We start from the raw sequence: 15578 nt of genomic DNA, 5'->3' as shown, positions 1-15578 counted from the left end.
GAGCCCACCCGTGGTCTGTCCCACCTTTCCTCCACGTTCTGTCCCTCGTCTGATCCTGTTCTCCTCCCGTCTCCCCAGGACCCCCATTATGACCTTCTCATGGCTGCTGACTCTTTACCGCCCCGCCCTCCTGCCCCCCTACAATGTAGCTCCTAGAACCACAGCCAGAGTGAGGACTTCAAACTCTAAATAAAATAATGTTTTTCTCCTCAAAACCCTCGTGGCCTACAGTTTTCATGGACTATAAATGGCAAACTCCTTGCCATGAAACGATATGGTGGTTCCTCTGAAAGAGAAACCTAGAATTACCGTAGAATCCAACAGTTCCACTTTTGGGTATGTGAGTTGTTAGAAAATAAGCTGAAGCATAATAAAAATTTTAAGCGTTGGAGCCAAACTCGAATTGGGTAGTGCTGTATAGGGTGGTCAGGAGCACTCCAATGGCAGGAACTAAGGGAGGGACTAGTATAGAGAAGAGGTGGAAACAAAGCCAAGGACGTTCTTTGATTGGTTATAGCTTGAGTGTGTTCCTTATTTGGGAAAGCCTAGTTGGTTGGTTGTGATGAGTTGTCCTTAGGTTTTGGTTTCTTAAGGCATTACAGACTTACGTGTTGGTTTGCTTACTTAGGCTACTGAAGTGTCCAAGCCACCTCGGTCTAATGACCTCCATGTTTAATTACTTAATGACCCAAAGGAATTGGAAGCAAGGTCTCAGAGATATTTGCACATCCATGTTCATAGCAGCACTGTTCATGATAGCCTAAAGGTAGCAGCCATGTAAGTGTCCATTGGTAGATGAACGTGTACACAAAGTGTGGCATATTCTCAGCGTGGACTGTTACTCAGCCTTAAGGAAATCTTGTCGCATGCTATAGTTTGGATGAATCTTGAGGACATTATGCAAATGTGAAATAAGGCAGTCATGAAAGGACAAATACTGAATGATTTCTACTTACATGGGTTTTATAGAGTAGTCAAATTCCTAGACAGAAGGTTGAAAAACAGTGGTTGCTTGGGGCTGGGGGCGGGGGGAATGGGGACTTGTTGTCTAATGGGTACAGAACTTCAGATCTGCAAAATGAAAAGTTCTGGAGATGGACAGTGGTGGTTGCATGACAGTGTGGATGAACATAACACTACTGAACTTTGTACTTAGAAATGGTTGAGATGGTAAATCTTATGTTAGGTGTCACTAGCCAGTTAAAAAATCCAGGGGCACATGGGTGGCTCTGTCAGGTAAGTGGCCGACTCTTGATTTGGCTCAGGTCATGATCTCATGGTTCAGGTGGTCGAGCCCCATGTTGGGCTCTGTGCTGACAGTGTGGAGCCTGCTTGGAATTCTCTCTCCCTCCCTCTCTGCAACCCCCCCCCCCCCCCCGCGGTCTCTCTCTCTCTCTCTCTCTCTCTCCCTCTCTCAAAAATAATAAACTTAAAAAAAAAAAAAGATTAAAGAAAAAAAGAAATCCAAACTGCCCGTGATCTGCTGGTCTCTGCTTGACCTGGCCTCTACGAAATCTTAAGCCTCTTCACACCGGGCCCCTCCTACACATGGTCCCTGCACCAGCCTACTTTCTCTCTGTTGGCCTGTACTTGTGTTCTCCGTGAACGGAAGTTGCGTGTCTGCCATCTTCTTGTGGGCTGGGCTCCACTCCCGTGTCTCCTCATACTCCTCCTTTTCCTCCAGTTACTCCTTATGATGTGACCATATGCCTCCTTTATGGGCCATCAGAGTACTTATGCCGTAGATTGAATTCTAACTCCCTAAACCTGTTGTTTTGACTTGTTTACCCCGGGGACAAGGCTCATGCTCACCAACTGTTCATTCAGCGGTGTTTTCTGCCTCATGTTTCTGGTTGACGGTTAAGAGGACATGTGTTCTATGTGGTTTTCCTGGTTGTGGGTCCGAATGACACTGAACCGGACATGATCTCTGGACCAGACTGCTTGTGCTCCGGGATGGAACCTGGTTGGATGTGGGATTAATGAAATTAATTAGCCTTCCCAGGGATTAAATTATTAACCTTGAACTCAACATATTTTTATTGGATTTCTCTCATGCTTGAGGCATTAGGGAAGGGAAAGAGAGTTGTAAAGAGGGACAAGACACAGCACGTGTCTCAAAGAGCTTCTAACCTGACAAGATTAAGTAGCAAAGGCCTCGGTGAACAGTAGGAGGTGGGGTATGGTGAGAGAGGGGAGGGACAGAGGGGGATGTTACGTCACAGCCACGCGGCTCCAGAGAGGCTCTACCAAAAGGGTCTGTTGGGGTGGGTCTGGAAAGGTGGGGGGATTCCGCTGTGCGGACCTCGATGCAAGAGTGAAGCCGGGTTTGCTGCGAATGAGGGCGAGACCGGAAGCGGTGGCGGGTGCTTGGGTGATCTGGCAGGGCCAGTCGGGTGGCGCGGGGAAACAAAGGGCCCTAAGAGTGTGTTTGCGGTGTGGCCATTGTTCTCCGTAGTCCAGAGGGAGTCTGTGGCTTCCTAGCAGAAGAGTGAAGAGATCAAAGCCGAGTTGGAAGATGGCTTGATGCTGATGGGCGGGTTGGCCTGGGGGGGCCGACAGGCTGGCGGCACAGGCCCCATTTGCACCTGGGGGCTCTTCCAGTGGAACAGGTAGTCGACCAACCGTGCTGGCCCGGATGTGGGTAGTTAGGAGAAGGAGGGCGAGGTGTCTGAGGTACGTCAGACAGCACTCGACAGCTGTGTGGGGTAGTGGGGAGAGAGAGAGGTGCGGGTGTGAGCACATTTATAGGCAGAAAGGGAGGAATCCCTCCCAGGGCTTGGCAGCCAGGATTCCCTGGCCGGGAACTAATTTCCAGATGCCCCACAGTCAGGTGCCAATAACTGCCTTTCCCCACCTGTGGGGCTTGGCCACCGCCACGAGGACTCCCCTTTCCCCACAGGAACCACAGAGAAGCCCAGAACAGGAGCAGGAAGCTGTCTCCGATTTGGAATCTTGACGCGTGAGCCCGGGTGCCCCGTGGCTTCTGGAGCTGTCGCCCTGTTTCCTCTCCAGCCTCTTGCCTCTCGCCTTGTTCCGCTCATGTTTAACATCGCTCTGCTGTCCCCAGGCTCTGTGGCCGAATGTCCTCCTTTGACCCCTGCGGGGCCTCCTGGCACCTTGTCTGCTCTTTGCTGGCATGTGATACAACCTGGGCTTTTCTGGTTCCAGCCGCTGCCCACCCCCTGGGGCTGATGCCTGAACAGTGTTTGCACAGAGCAGGTTAATGCTTAATCAGTATTTGTGGAATGATTTAAAAACAAGCAAAATGGGCCCAACTAAATACGTTTGCATTTTAGCACCACTGCCTAAAGGGATAAAAGGAATGTTCAACCCATTATAGGACGTTGACATCTAATTTCATTTCTTACTAATGCATAGTTAGAACAGAATCCTATCATTCCCATGGTACCAATACTGGCGTTGCATTTAATTAATCAAAATGAGCAATGTTTGGTTGAAATATGCACTGAGAAAGAGGAGAGCTAGTATAAAGGGTTTTCTAAATGAAATTTTTTTGTCTCCACTCCAGCACAGTTAGCATACATTGTTGTGTTAGTTTCAGGTGTACAACATAGGGATTCCACACTTCTATGCATTCCTCAGTGCTCATCAGGAGAAGTGTCCTCGTAATCCCCATCCCTTATTTCACCCATCCCCCTCCCCTCTGGTAACCCTCAGTTTGTTTTCTATCGTTAAGAGTCTCTTTCTTGGTCGGTCGGTCTGCCTGTCTGTCTCTCTTTCTCCCCCTTTGTTAATTTGTTTCTTAAATTCCGCAGATGAGTGAAATCCTACGGTATTTGTCTTTGTCTGAGGGACTTATTTTGCTAACAGACTCTAGCTCCATCCATGTTATTGCAAACGGCAAGATTTCATTCTCTTAGGGCTGAATAATATTCTGCTGTATATGCACACCACTTCTTTTTTAACCCATTCTTTTATGTTTATTCATTTTTGAGAGACAGAGACAGAGTGTAAGCGAGGGAGGGATCGAGAGAGAGGGAGACACCGAATCCAAAGCAGGCTCCAGGCTCTGAGCTGTCAGCCCAGGGCCTGAGGTGGGGCTTGAACCCACAAACCATGAGATCGTGACCTGAGCCAAAGTAGGATGCTCAACCGACTAAGCCACTCAGGCGCCCCCCACCTATTACTTATCCATTCATCTATTGATGGACACTTGGGCTGCCTCCATAATTTGGCTATTGTAAATAATGCTGCAATTAACATAGAGGTGCATAAGTGGTTTTTATTTTATTTTATTTTATTTTATTTTATTTTATTTTATTTTTTTAACGTTTATTTTTGAGACAGAGAGAGACACAGCATGAACGGGGGAGGGGCAGAGAGAGAGGGAAACACAGAATCGGAAGCAGGCTCCAGGCTCTGAGCCATCAGCCCAGAGCCCGACGCGGGGCTCGAACTCGCAGAACCCAAGATTGTGACCTGAGCCGAAGTCAGACGCTTAACCGACTGAGCCACCCAGGTGCCCTGCATAAGTGGTTTTTAAATCATGATTTTAAAAGGTGGTATTGTGCAGATGACTCAGCATTTGTGTATGCGTTTATGGGAGTGGAGAATAAAGCTCAAGAAAGTGTGCATGCAGGGGAGGCAGACTTTATCCACCTGTGGGCAGAGGGTTGATTGTAAGTGTGGTGCCCCGAGGACGTGGTAATCTACTGTTTCCCAAGCAAACCGAGTCCCTTTCCTACAGAGCATTTAATAGCAAATAGAGCCAGTTCTTCCCCTAAATAGATTCCCTCCAGAGTTGAGGTTTTAAGGTAGTGGTCAGCTGGCTTTCACTGTGTAACAAACAACCACAAAACCTCAGTGGCTTAGGACACATCAGGGTACAGTTGATCTGTAGAGTTCTGGTTGGCTGGGCTCACTCCTGCCTCTGTAGGTTGATGGGGGGCACGCCTGGGGCACCTTAGCTGGGGCAGTTCTTTGTGTGCCTCTCCTTCTTCTCCCAGGACCAGCAAGCTGGCCTTGGCTTGTCTTCTCACAGCGAAGCTGGAAGTGCTAGGAGCGCATGTGGAAACATGGCGGCCTTCCCAAGGTCTTCCGTTGGAACTGGCGCAGTGTTACTCCCACCATGTAATCCTGGCCAAAACAAGTCTCGTGGCTAAGCCCAAATTCAAGGGGTGAGGAAGTAGATTCTGTCTCGTTGGTGAAAAGAACTGCAAAGTCACATGGTAAAAAGGTGAAGATCGGGACCGTGGATGCGTTCCACCACAGATGAGCGGTCTCTGTTTAGCAAACACCATGTTCTATTTATTTATTTATTTATTTAAAAAAATTTTTTTTCAATGTTTGTTTATTTTTGGGACAGAGAGAGACAGAGCGTGAACGGGGAAGGGGCAGAGAGGGAGGGAGACACAGAATGGGAAACAGGCTCCAGGCTCTGAGCCATCAGCCCAGAGCCTGACGCGGGGCTCGAACTCACGGACCGCGAGATCATGACCTGGCTGAAGTCGGACGCTTAACCGACTACGCCACCCAGGTGCCCCGCAAACACCATGTTCTAAACAGATGGGATGAAGAAAGCAAAGATCTGTATCTCAAATGGTCATCTATTCATAGGTAGTGAAACCGAGTGATAGTTTAGTGTTTTGGAGTTGTGGATCATTAACATTAAAAGGAAACTTGGAGAAACTGAGATCCCAGCTAAACCTTTATAGATTAAGAAATTTGTAACCCCAATTGGGGAAGTCATTTTCTTAGGGTTTTTGGTGATCGATGATCATAACTATTGAAACCTTGCTTTCCCCCCCTGAATATAATGATACCATTTGAGAGGTAGGAGTACACGTTTTTCTTTTCATAAAAGCCAAGCGAATATAACAACAGCATTATTTTAAATATTAGAGTTTCTTATTCACAAACGTCAAATGTGCAAGTCACAGAATTTTAGCAGAATTGGCAGATGTGTTGATAGGTTGAGCGGTTGATTCGGAAATAATGACTGAAGAATGCTGTCATTAGAGGGGAGTAGGCACATCAGTGCAATGATCAGAAGCAGCCTACATGGCGGCATTTCACCCTGATCTTATGTGTAGGATTATATAAATACTGCATTGTTAGCATTTGAAGTCCTGTCCAGCGCTGAGGTACAGTGGAGGGAATTAGGCTGGGATATAGGACTGGGGGTCCCGTGTTTACTTTGCTGCTGGTGTTGGGACCTGGGTACCATAGTCACCCCTGTGTTTCTTCTTTTACTCGTTTCAAAAATGACAGATTGGACTAGATGGAATCTCAGGCCAATTCCAAGGCTAAGATTCTAATTGTTACATAAGTGATGGATATTGCATGGATTTTTTCTCTATTGCTGTTACTAACAAAGACCTAATCTTCATTCAATTGTGTTGGACGGAAAATTCCCCAAATAAGTGGCTTCCATAAAATAGAGGCTATTTTTCTTTATCGTTAAAAAAAATAAATAAAAGTTTTGAGTTAGTAGTTCAGGGCTGGTAAGACAGCACCGAGTATCACCAGGGGTCTATGCTTCTAACTTCCCTGACGTCTTCAGGACGTCTTCCAGGTGAATTTAAGGTTGCCTTGTGGGTCAGGGTGGCTGCTGAAGCGCCAGCAATCATCATCATTTTAACAGGCCAGCAAGAGAGAGAAGTGGAGGAAAGGAAAAAGGCACTTGCCTCTCCTTTTTACAGACCTATTTATTTTGGAATAAGTTTAGATTTACAGAAAAGTTGCAAAGAGTTCCCCTAGATCCTCCATTTACCTTTTCTAATGGTAACCTCATACATAACCGTGGTACATTTATCAAAATCAAGAAGTTAACATTGGTACAATACTGTTAACCTAACTCTAGTCTTTGGGTTTTACCGGTTTCTAGAATAAGGCTCCTTTTTGGTCCCAGGATCCCATCCTGGGGACCACACTGCATCTAGTTGTCATGTTCCTCAGTCTCCTTTGGTCTAGGATGGTTTCTGTCTTGTTTTTCACCACTGCGACAGTTTTTAAGAATACACGTCAGGTGTTTTGTAGAAAGCTCCCCAGTTGAGGCTTGTCTGATTATTCGTCAATGGTTAGACTGCAGTTTTGGGTTTGGGGGAAGAATCCACAGAGGGCGAAGTTGCTTTCTCATGGCATCGTATTAGAGTCCTTCGTCTCAGCGTGACTTGTTACTGGTGATGTTGGCCCTGATCATTTGATTAAAGGGGCTCTGCCACGTCTCCACTGTCCAGTTACTCTTTCCCTTTCCAGGCTCTTTTTTGGCTAGAAGTTTCTAAATTCAAAACAAAACAAAAAGTTTCTAAATTCAGCTCACCCCCTAGGGAGGGGGAATTCCCGGCGCGTTCCTGGAAGTCCCACACTTAGCCTCTGCTTCGACTGGCTGGAGTTGCGTTCGGTGTAACTGATGCGAAGAGCTTTGGCTGGAATCCGCGGCCGGGTTCAAGTCCTAGCTGTGGCACTTCATGCACACTTTGAATTAGGCAAATTGCTTCTGTGTGTTGCAGTTTTTCCTCAGTTTAAAAAGGTGCTAACGACCGTACAGGCTCATAGGGTCGTTGTGAGGATTGAGTGAGCTTCTCCCACGTAAACGTGCTAAGGGTTGTGCCTCTGGTGGCACGTTGCTGGCCGTCAGCCTTGTTCTGTGGCCACACCTAGCTGTGAGCGAGGCTGGGAAATGTAGTCCTCTTCCCGGGAAGCAACACACGTAGCTAAAAACGGGGGTGCTGAGTCCAAGGAACAGAAGGGGAGCTGGATGTTCAGAGACCGCCAGCAGTGCCCGCCATGATCACTGTGCCCCAGATTTGGATGGCGAGGCCTACGGTAGGTGGGGCAGGGATGGGAGCATCCTTCGCCTTACAGCGCCTCCCTCGGAAAGGGTCCAAGGTGTTCTTGAGGTGGTCGCTGTGGGCCCTGGGAGAGTGAGAAACAGATTGCAGCCCGAAGGGAGCTAAGCGGTCATCAGGCGTTCTGGGTCCTGCTGGGTTTATGTTATCGCTGGGGGAGAATTCGTCTCCTCGCCGTGTTGGTTTCCTAGCAAGGATGCCCGGTGGGCGGTTCATACTCCGCCCATGCTGATAGAAACCACGATGCATCCGTTTGAGAGTGTTTGATACGTTTGCTTTCTTAAACATGCACTTACTTGATCGTCCAGAAGGAAGAGATGGATGGGCTAGAAGGCTTTACAAAGTTCGGAGCCACACCACAACTCCCTTGTTGGCCGCGGGGTAAGAAGGAGCATCCCTGGGGATGAGGAGGGCTGACCTGCAGAGGAGCCTCGGGAATCACCCCAGAACCCGCCCCAGTGCCATCTTGCACATCTCAGGCGCTCCTTCAGAGCCCAGGAACTGAGGCCTGGGTCACCGCCAAGCCTTGCCTTTGGGTTTCCAGGTTTGCAAGGAGGACACGGACAGGAAGGGTGAGGAGTGGCTCTGCCGTTGCTCCTGGGATCTAAACACTAACCACGGATGTAACCCTGCATGATGTGTCTGCTGCGTCACTTCCTGGAGTTTGGTCCCTGTGGGTGGCTTTGGACAGGCGTTCCTTCCCCTTACTTGTCCTTGTCAGGGTCCTGGCAACAGTTTCCTTCCAGTCTATTGTTAACTCTGCCAGATTCCTGCTTTTCGTATTTTTTTATTTTAAATATTTTTATTTTCAAGTGATCTCTACACCTAGCGTGGGGCTCACACTCACAGCCCCTGGGATCAAGAGTCCCACACTCTACGGACTGAGCCAGCCAGACGCCCTTCATATTTTGTTTAGAGAATGATCGTGTTAGAAGTCCTATCTGGAGCTTGCTGTGTGGCTGAGAGTTAGTCCTTTAACCTCTCTGGGCTCCAGTCTTGTCTGTCAAATGATGACGTTGACTGACCGAATGTGATCGAAGATCCCCTCCAGCAGAAGAAACTGCTCTGGGCTTCTTGATCTGACCTGAGGGAACTCATTGCTGGACACATTATCCAGAGTTGCCCACCAGCATCCTGTCCTTCAGCGCAGGGCTTAAGAAATGACCTCTTGGCCCATGCAAACCTGAGGAACGCCAAGGTATCCCTCGGTGTCCTTGGTTTCTCTGCACGACTCCCGGGCAGCTCCAGCGCGGGGCGCCCCATGTGCCCCGTCTCCGCCACGTGCAGCCTCACAAGGTAGGCACGGCGAGGGTGTGTAAATGGCATAGTTCTGCCAGTTCAGCGGCTCCTTGCTCTGGTCAGGTCTTATTAGGAATGACAGCTCTGAAGCAGATTTGTGCCTTTAATCACCTTGCCACATACAGGGGCCTGGATCTGTGTCACCGACGTCCCTCGCGCTCTTTCATCCCTTTGATCAGAGAAGGTGCCTGATGTGCCGTCTCACGACGGGCTTCCTTCCAATCCCTTAAACCGAAAACATTTTGCAAAATGCTCCCGCCCGTGCTGTCCCCAAACGCATAATTAGTGAATAGAATGGAGCTATCTTCCACATTCTGAGGCTGCTACCTCTCTGAGGCCCCTGTAAAAAGAATTCAGCCCCGGCAGGTGGTGTCTGGGGCCCCTCCCCCTGGGCAGCATTCTGGAGGCCGGTTTGGCTGTGGTCTGAGAGCTCCTTCCCATCGTTCACTCGGGGAACGTAGGTCAGCGCTCCACCATATCATTGCCTATACAGTTGTGTGAAAATCACCTAATCTTCTCCCTTCCTTTTCTCTTTCCTGCTCTCACGTGTTCCCACACTTAGAATGCCCGCGGCCGGGCTTTTACATAGCACTTTACAGCTTGTGTTCTGTTTCTCATGTATATTTTCAGAACTTGCCTGATTTTCACGATGTCCCTTTGAACTGGCCAAGATGGAGACCAGAAACCCGGCTTCCAGGGAGGTTAGGTGATTTGCTTAAGCTGGTGGAGATGGACCACATCCCAAGCTGGGTCTTCTGTGCCTTCTAATCCAGGACCTCTGACATTTCTTGCTTTTGACTTGGTGTCATTTCATGGATTTCTGGCTGCAAGTTATTCTCCTGGTGACTGAATTAAATGCACACTTTACGTCCTCTCTTTCCACGGGTGAGCTCTGCCTTCGAGAAGGTTCTTCTCTTTGGAGAACTGCACGCAAAGCTCGTCTTTACTTGTGTATCTGGAGAATGCAATTTGTGGAATTCTATCAAAGACGCAAACTTGAGAAATTTCAATCAGGCAGGCTCTTCCCCAGATTTTGCTCTCATCTTCTCTTTTAACAAGCGGTTCCTCCTGGATATTTTCTTGAACCTCTAATTCATCTAATTAATATCTAGGCACATGGCTTTTGAGGCGATAAAGGCTCTTACTGATCAAACGGTCCCAGTCTCAGGAGAGAATCATCGACGTGTTTGTTTGTAACATTCCTCCGATATTTATTGAAGTCTGGTCGTGCCCAGAAAACTCTGGGGATACAAAGATGAAAAAGATACTGGTTCTGGTCTCAAACCCACAAAGATTACCGGGGCTGTTAGGCACTTGGGAGATTCTCGTGCAGTTTCCCTCATCTTATCTTTAAAGTGTTTACACGTATGCCGCTAATGTTTAGTGATATTTGCACAACTCTGAAGTAAAGAAAAACATTTCACCCACGATCTTGCCACACCCCCAAATCAAGCTGTTTTTAATAATTTGTGTTCTGCTTTTTGTCCATGTGAGTACAGTCCATTGATTTTTCTTCAGTATTATACAGAGGTTCCATATTGCCGTGTAGGCTTTTGATTTGCTAATCACGTGTAGGTTTGTGTGCCTGGGCTTTACCACTGGATACTTAGGTTTCCACATTTTTGCCGTTGTAGAGCCTCAGTTGACCATTTTTTTTTTTTGCGAATAACTTTACAATTCCCTTGGGTTTTTTCATTAGGCTCTATTTCTTGAAGGAGGATTGCCGGGCCAAAGATGGAATATTCTCTTGGTCCTTGGGAGGTACTGTCCTGTTGTTCCTCGCACGGTTCTGTTAACACTATCGTCAACAAAGTCTGAGTTCGTTTTCTTTTTAAAAATTTTTTTTTTTCAACGTTTATTTATTTTTGGGACAGAGAGAGACAGAGCATGAACGGGCGAGGGGCAGAGAGAGAGGGAGACACAGAATCGGAAACAGGCTCCAGGCTCTGAGCCATCAGCCCAGAGCCGGACGCGGGGCTCGAACTCACGGACCGCGAGATCGTGACCTGGGTGAAGTCGGACGCTTAACCGACTGCGCCACCCAGGCGCCCCACTGAGTTCGTTTTCTTGAGGAGAATTGCCCCCGGATGGAGTCCTTTGTATTCTAACAAATAATTCTTGGAATCCCTCGCAGTGACGGTCTTACGGCTGATCGGCTGATCGAACCTTGTTTCCTTTGTGTTTCCTTGTTCTCCTTTGTGATGTGGTCAGTGACAAAGAGCATGAGTGTGTGACTTAACGTGAATAGGCTCCGTTGTTCATCTGTGGAGTGGAGGTCATCAGTTGTTTCTGAGTTGTGAAGGATCACATAGTATAATTTGGGGAATTTTTATTACCAGGGAGGTAATAAGCCAGGGAGGACCTCGTGGGGTTGGGGGCAGATGGGTGCAAACCAAGAAAGGTTTGGAAATGCCGCAGGTAGAACTAATTCCAGACCAGTCCCTGTCAGTCAGGCCTTCGTTTAAGAGCTGTCTTCCCCTTACTAGCCCTACCGTTGTGGGTCCTGTACTGAGCGCCAGACTCCCGGGTGCTGCTCTTTTCCTGAAGGATGACTGGGACACTGGAGCAGGTGCTGGGGGTGGTGATGGGGTGGGGTACGCCTGCCATGCGTGGGAAAGTCAGCGCTCCTCCGTCACAGTCCTGTGCCTTGTTGCTTTTCAGTTCCCTCTGATTGCTTGATCTGCACCACATGAGTGGAGCAGTAGTTTTTTTTGTTTTTTGTTTTTTTCTTAATGTTTATTTTTGAGAGAGAGTGAGTAGGGGAGGGGCAGAGAAGGAGGGAGACTGAGGACCCAAGCAGGCTCTGACCTGATGCACGGCTCGAACTCATGAACCATGAGATCATGACCTGAGCTGAAGTCACACACTCAGCTGACTGAGCCACCCGGATGCCCCAGTGGATCAGTAGTTATTACCTGCAATTACCAAACTACACATACACCCAAATATAAAATAAATACTTGATGTAAAACCCTTCTTTCAATCCTCCACGTTACTCTTCACTCCTTAATGTAGATCTAGTGTCTATTTACACATAGTGAATATTTGAGTTTTTGCTGTGTGACAGACCCTGTTCTAACTGCTTTCCATGCCTTCTTTTATCCACAAAACAATGCTGTGATGTAGGTACTAATGTTAAATTTATTTTCCTGTTTGGGAAAGAGTCTGGGAGCTCAAATAGCCCTCAATTAAGGTCCCTTAGTTGCTAAGTGTTAGAGCTAGGACTAGAAGTCAGGTATGTATGTATGTATGCATTTATATTAAGTTTATTTATTTTGAAAGAGACCAAGTGAGAGTGAGGGGAGGGGCAGAGAGAGAGAGAGAGAGAGAGAGAGAGGGAGAATCTCCAGCATGTTCCATGCTGTCAGCACAGAGCCCAACATGGGGCTCAAACTCACAAAACTGAGATCATGACCTGAGCTGAGATCAAGAGTTGGACGCTCAATTGACTGAGCCACCCAAGCACCCTGAAAACTCGGGTCTTTAAAAACACTCTGCTCAGGGGCACCTGGGTGGCTTAGTCTGTTGAGGGTCTGACTCTTGGTTTTGGTTTGGGTCACGATCCCAGGATCATGAGATCGAGACCTGAGTCAGGCTCCATGCTGAGTGTGGAGCCTGCTTATGATCCCCTCCCTCCTCTCCCTCCCTTTCTCCCTCTCTCTCTCTCTCTCTCCTTCTCTCTCTCTCCCTCCTTCTCTCTCTCTCCTTCCCTTCCTTTGCACTCCTTCACCACTCACATGTGTTCTCTCTCTCTCTCTCTCTCTCAAAAAAAAAAAAAAAGAGTAATAATAAAAAACCATTTTGCTCATTGGTGTTTCTGGGTTGTGTCTTGGCCAGACCCACAGCCATGACTTATTCTGGATCCGGGTGCACGGGCACCCTTGCTGGCCTCAGTCTCCCTTGCGATCCTTCCGGGGGATGCTTGCATGTCCTATACACAAGGGGGTGGTGGGGTGTCACAGGGGGAGAGCCAGTGAAGGGGACAGTGTCTCAGATGGGGTGGTGTGTAGAGGGTTAACAGTAGAATAGGCCTTGTGAGCATGTGTGAGTGTGGGCCAGGACTGTGTGCCTGCAACTGTTGCTGGAGTCTGCGCGTTCATTTTCAGCAAATATTTGTTGAGTACCTACTGTGTGCTGGTGCTGGAAGGATTGCCACCATTTGTCGTGCACTTGCTGTGCTCCAGGCACTATAGTGGGTGCCTTATGCACATTTTCACTGTTCCTCCTGGTAATGCTTATGTTACATTGCTCTTGTAGGGAAACGGAGGCACATAGAGGTTAAATTACTTGGTCAGAGTCGCACAGGTGGAGTGGAAGCATGATTTCCACTCCCGGGACAGTGAGCGTGAAATAATGTATTTCATAGTTGTGTTTCATTTCAGTGACTCATTCATTCATTCATTCACAAATCTTTCCTGAGAGCCTGAGAGGTGCCAGCCACACTACAAGGCACTGGATTAAAGAGTGAAACCCTGACTAGCTGCTGCCAGAGAGACTATTAATAGCATTACATAGAAAGTTCCAGACTCCTTTTACCCTGCCCATGATGAGGGTGTCAGGAATGCCCAACCCAGCACCCAGGGGAGAAGCAGGTTTGGTCGCAGGGTCTTGTTGGCAGTAGCCAGTGAGGACCCTGCTGCCTCCGGGCAGCACAGGATGCAACCCAGAGGACGACCTGAGTAGATGGAACAGGGACAGATGAGGACAGAAGCAATGACAGCCATGTCGGCTGAGGGAGGAGGAGTTCACGATCAGACGTTGAGGGTGTACGGCTTCCAGTTTGCTCTACATAATTACATGTAAATTCTATCCCAAAGCAAAGATAGTCATTTTCAATTAATTCTTTTGTTCTCCTCATTAGATCCTAGTTAAAACACTCCTTGAGGTATTCTTACAGGAGGAGACCTGCATAAATTGTGTGTGTGTGTGTGTGTGTGTGTGTGTGTGTGTGTGTGTGTGAGAGAGAGAGAGAGAGAGAGAGAGAGAGAGAGAGAGAGAGAGGTAAATCCTGTAAGGTGGACTATAAGTAAGCTCCTTGAAGGCAAGAACCACGTCATATATGAATCTGTTCCCAGTGCCCGGCACCATGCATGACAAGGAGTAGATACTCAATAAATATATTGTTTCCTTCTTGAACTGGAAAGATACTGTGCAAAGTGTTATGGAAACAGAACAGAACCAATCACTGCTTGACCACCCCCTTCCCAAACCTTTTCCCCTGGGTATTTGGGAAAGGCTCCATTGAGGAGGGATAGTTGAGTCAGATCTTCCAGAATGGACTGTGGTCATGGCTGAGGATGTGGGGATATGGAAGAAGACAGCCTATCTCATGGGAAAATTATAACCCCAACAACCTGCAAATCTAATTTGAGGCTGCATGACAATGACTTAGGCCTGGAATCTTTTTCTCTCCCCTGAATGTCAACCCCAGTCAATCCACAATGGTTGCCTGAATTTGTGTTGAGGGAAGGATTTGGAGGTGCCCTACTGACGCTGTTTGGTGGCCGTGCTTGCCGTGGTGTGGGAGGGGTGCTGGCGGTATTTGTATCACAATTTGGCCATCCCCATTTTAGGTCTCTGGGCTTCTAAAGAAGACCCTCACTCCTTCCTTTTGTCTCATCCCAATCGCTAAGGGGAGGCAGGTTCGTGGTTCATGGTGCCAGCTCCACAAGGGCAGGGACCGTGCAGGTGAGAGAACTGGTTCTTTACTTTTTCATGCGGGTTCTCCATCAAAAAATTTCTTAGGAGGCTGAAGCTGCAGGCTTCATAGGCTTTGAAGAGATTCTAGGGGAGCTGCTCTCTTTAGAAACTCATCAACGAGGAATTCGGCATCTGGGAGGACTTAGAAACAAATATTTTCATGCCCTCCACTTTGTTATAACGCCTAATCGTTTCTTCTAAAGTTGTTGAGGTATGAACTGAACTAAAAAGGTTAAATTTCTAGATCACTTAAGCTTTAAGCTAAAACTTAAACATAGCGTCAAACAATCCTATCAGAAATAAGTTGAATTGATGGTGAGGCTTGCTTCCTTCTTAAAGGGCTCACTCCTACCTGTCATTAAGATATAGCTGGTGATATTCTGTTATCCTAAGGTCAGGTGTTGTTCATTGCTGTGATGCAGTTGTGTCCCCAAAGGTCATCGGGGTGCTTGCCCCTCACTAAATGGTTCCAGGTTGCTTTGACTTTTGAGATCTTCGGTCTCGATTTTGTTTTCCTGTGTCCTATCTTGACACCAGAGGACCACCTCCTGGCTGCTGTCAGTTGTCTGCTCTTAGCAGTACGTTTTGTTTTATAATTTTCTGTGGCCTCCAAAGTCCCATAATTAAGCCTTTTGGCTTTTGTCTAAAGGAAGCAGCACCAGGCCTGAATGAAGGCCTTGAGGGACTTTTATTCCAATGAACATAGAACATGTGCTTCGTGTGTGTGTGTGTGTGTGTGTGTGTGTGTGTGTGTGTGTGTGTGTG

At 47.7% G+C, this 15578-nt stretch overlaps 1 protein-coding gene and 1 long non-coding RNA gene across 4 annotated transcripts in view; both read left to right on the top strand.

The window, feature by feature from the left end:
- The window catches only part of TMEM178B (transmembrane protein 178B), a 362353-nt gene that overhangs the window by 78035 nt on the left and 268740 nt on the right, over nucleotides 1-15578 (top strand). The window lies entirely within an intron of this gene.
- The window catches only part of LOC121028239 (uncharacterized), a 30239-nt gene continuing 14896 nt past the window's right edge, over nucleotides 236-15578 (top strand). Inside the window, exon 1 of the long non-coding RNA XR_005789138.1 lies at nucleotides 236-336. This is a non-coding gene — a long non-coding RNA (uncharacterized LOC121028239). The remainder of the gene's footprint in view (nucleotides 337-15578) is intronic.

This window comes from Herpailurus yagouaroundi, unplaced genomic scaffold, assembly GCF_014898765.1.
Source record: "Herpailurus yagouaroundi ecotype Mexico unplaced genomic scaffold, PumYag 100, whole genome shotgun sequence".
In the NCBI taxonomy this organism is placed as follows: domain Eukaryota; kingdom Metazoa; phylum Chordata; class Mammalia; order Carnivora; family Felidae; genus Herpailurus; species Herpailurus yagouaroundi.
The sequence above is the reverse complement of the archived record's forward strand: the minus strand, read 5'-3'. Positions and strand labels throughout refer to the sequence as shown.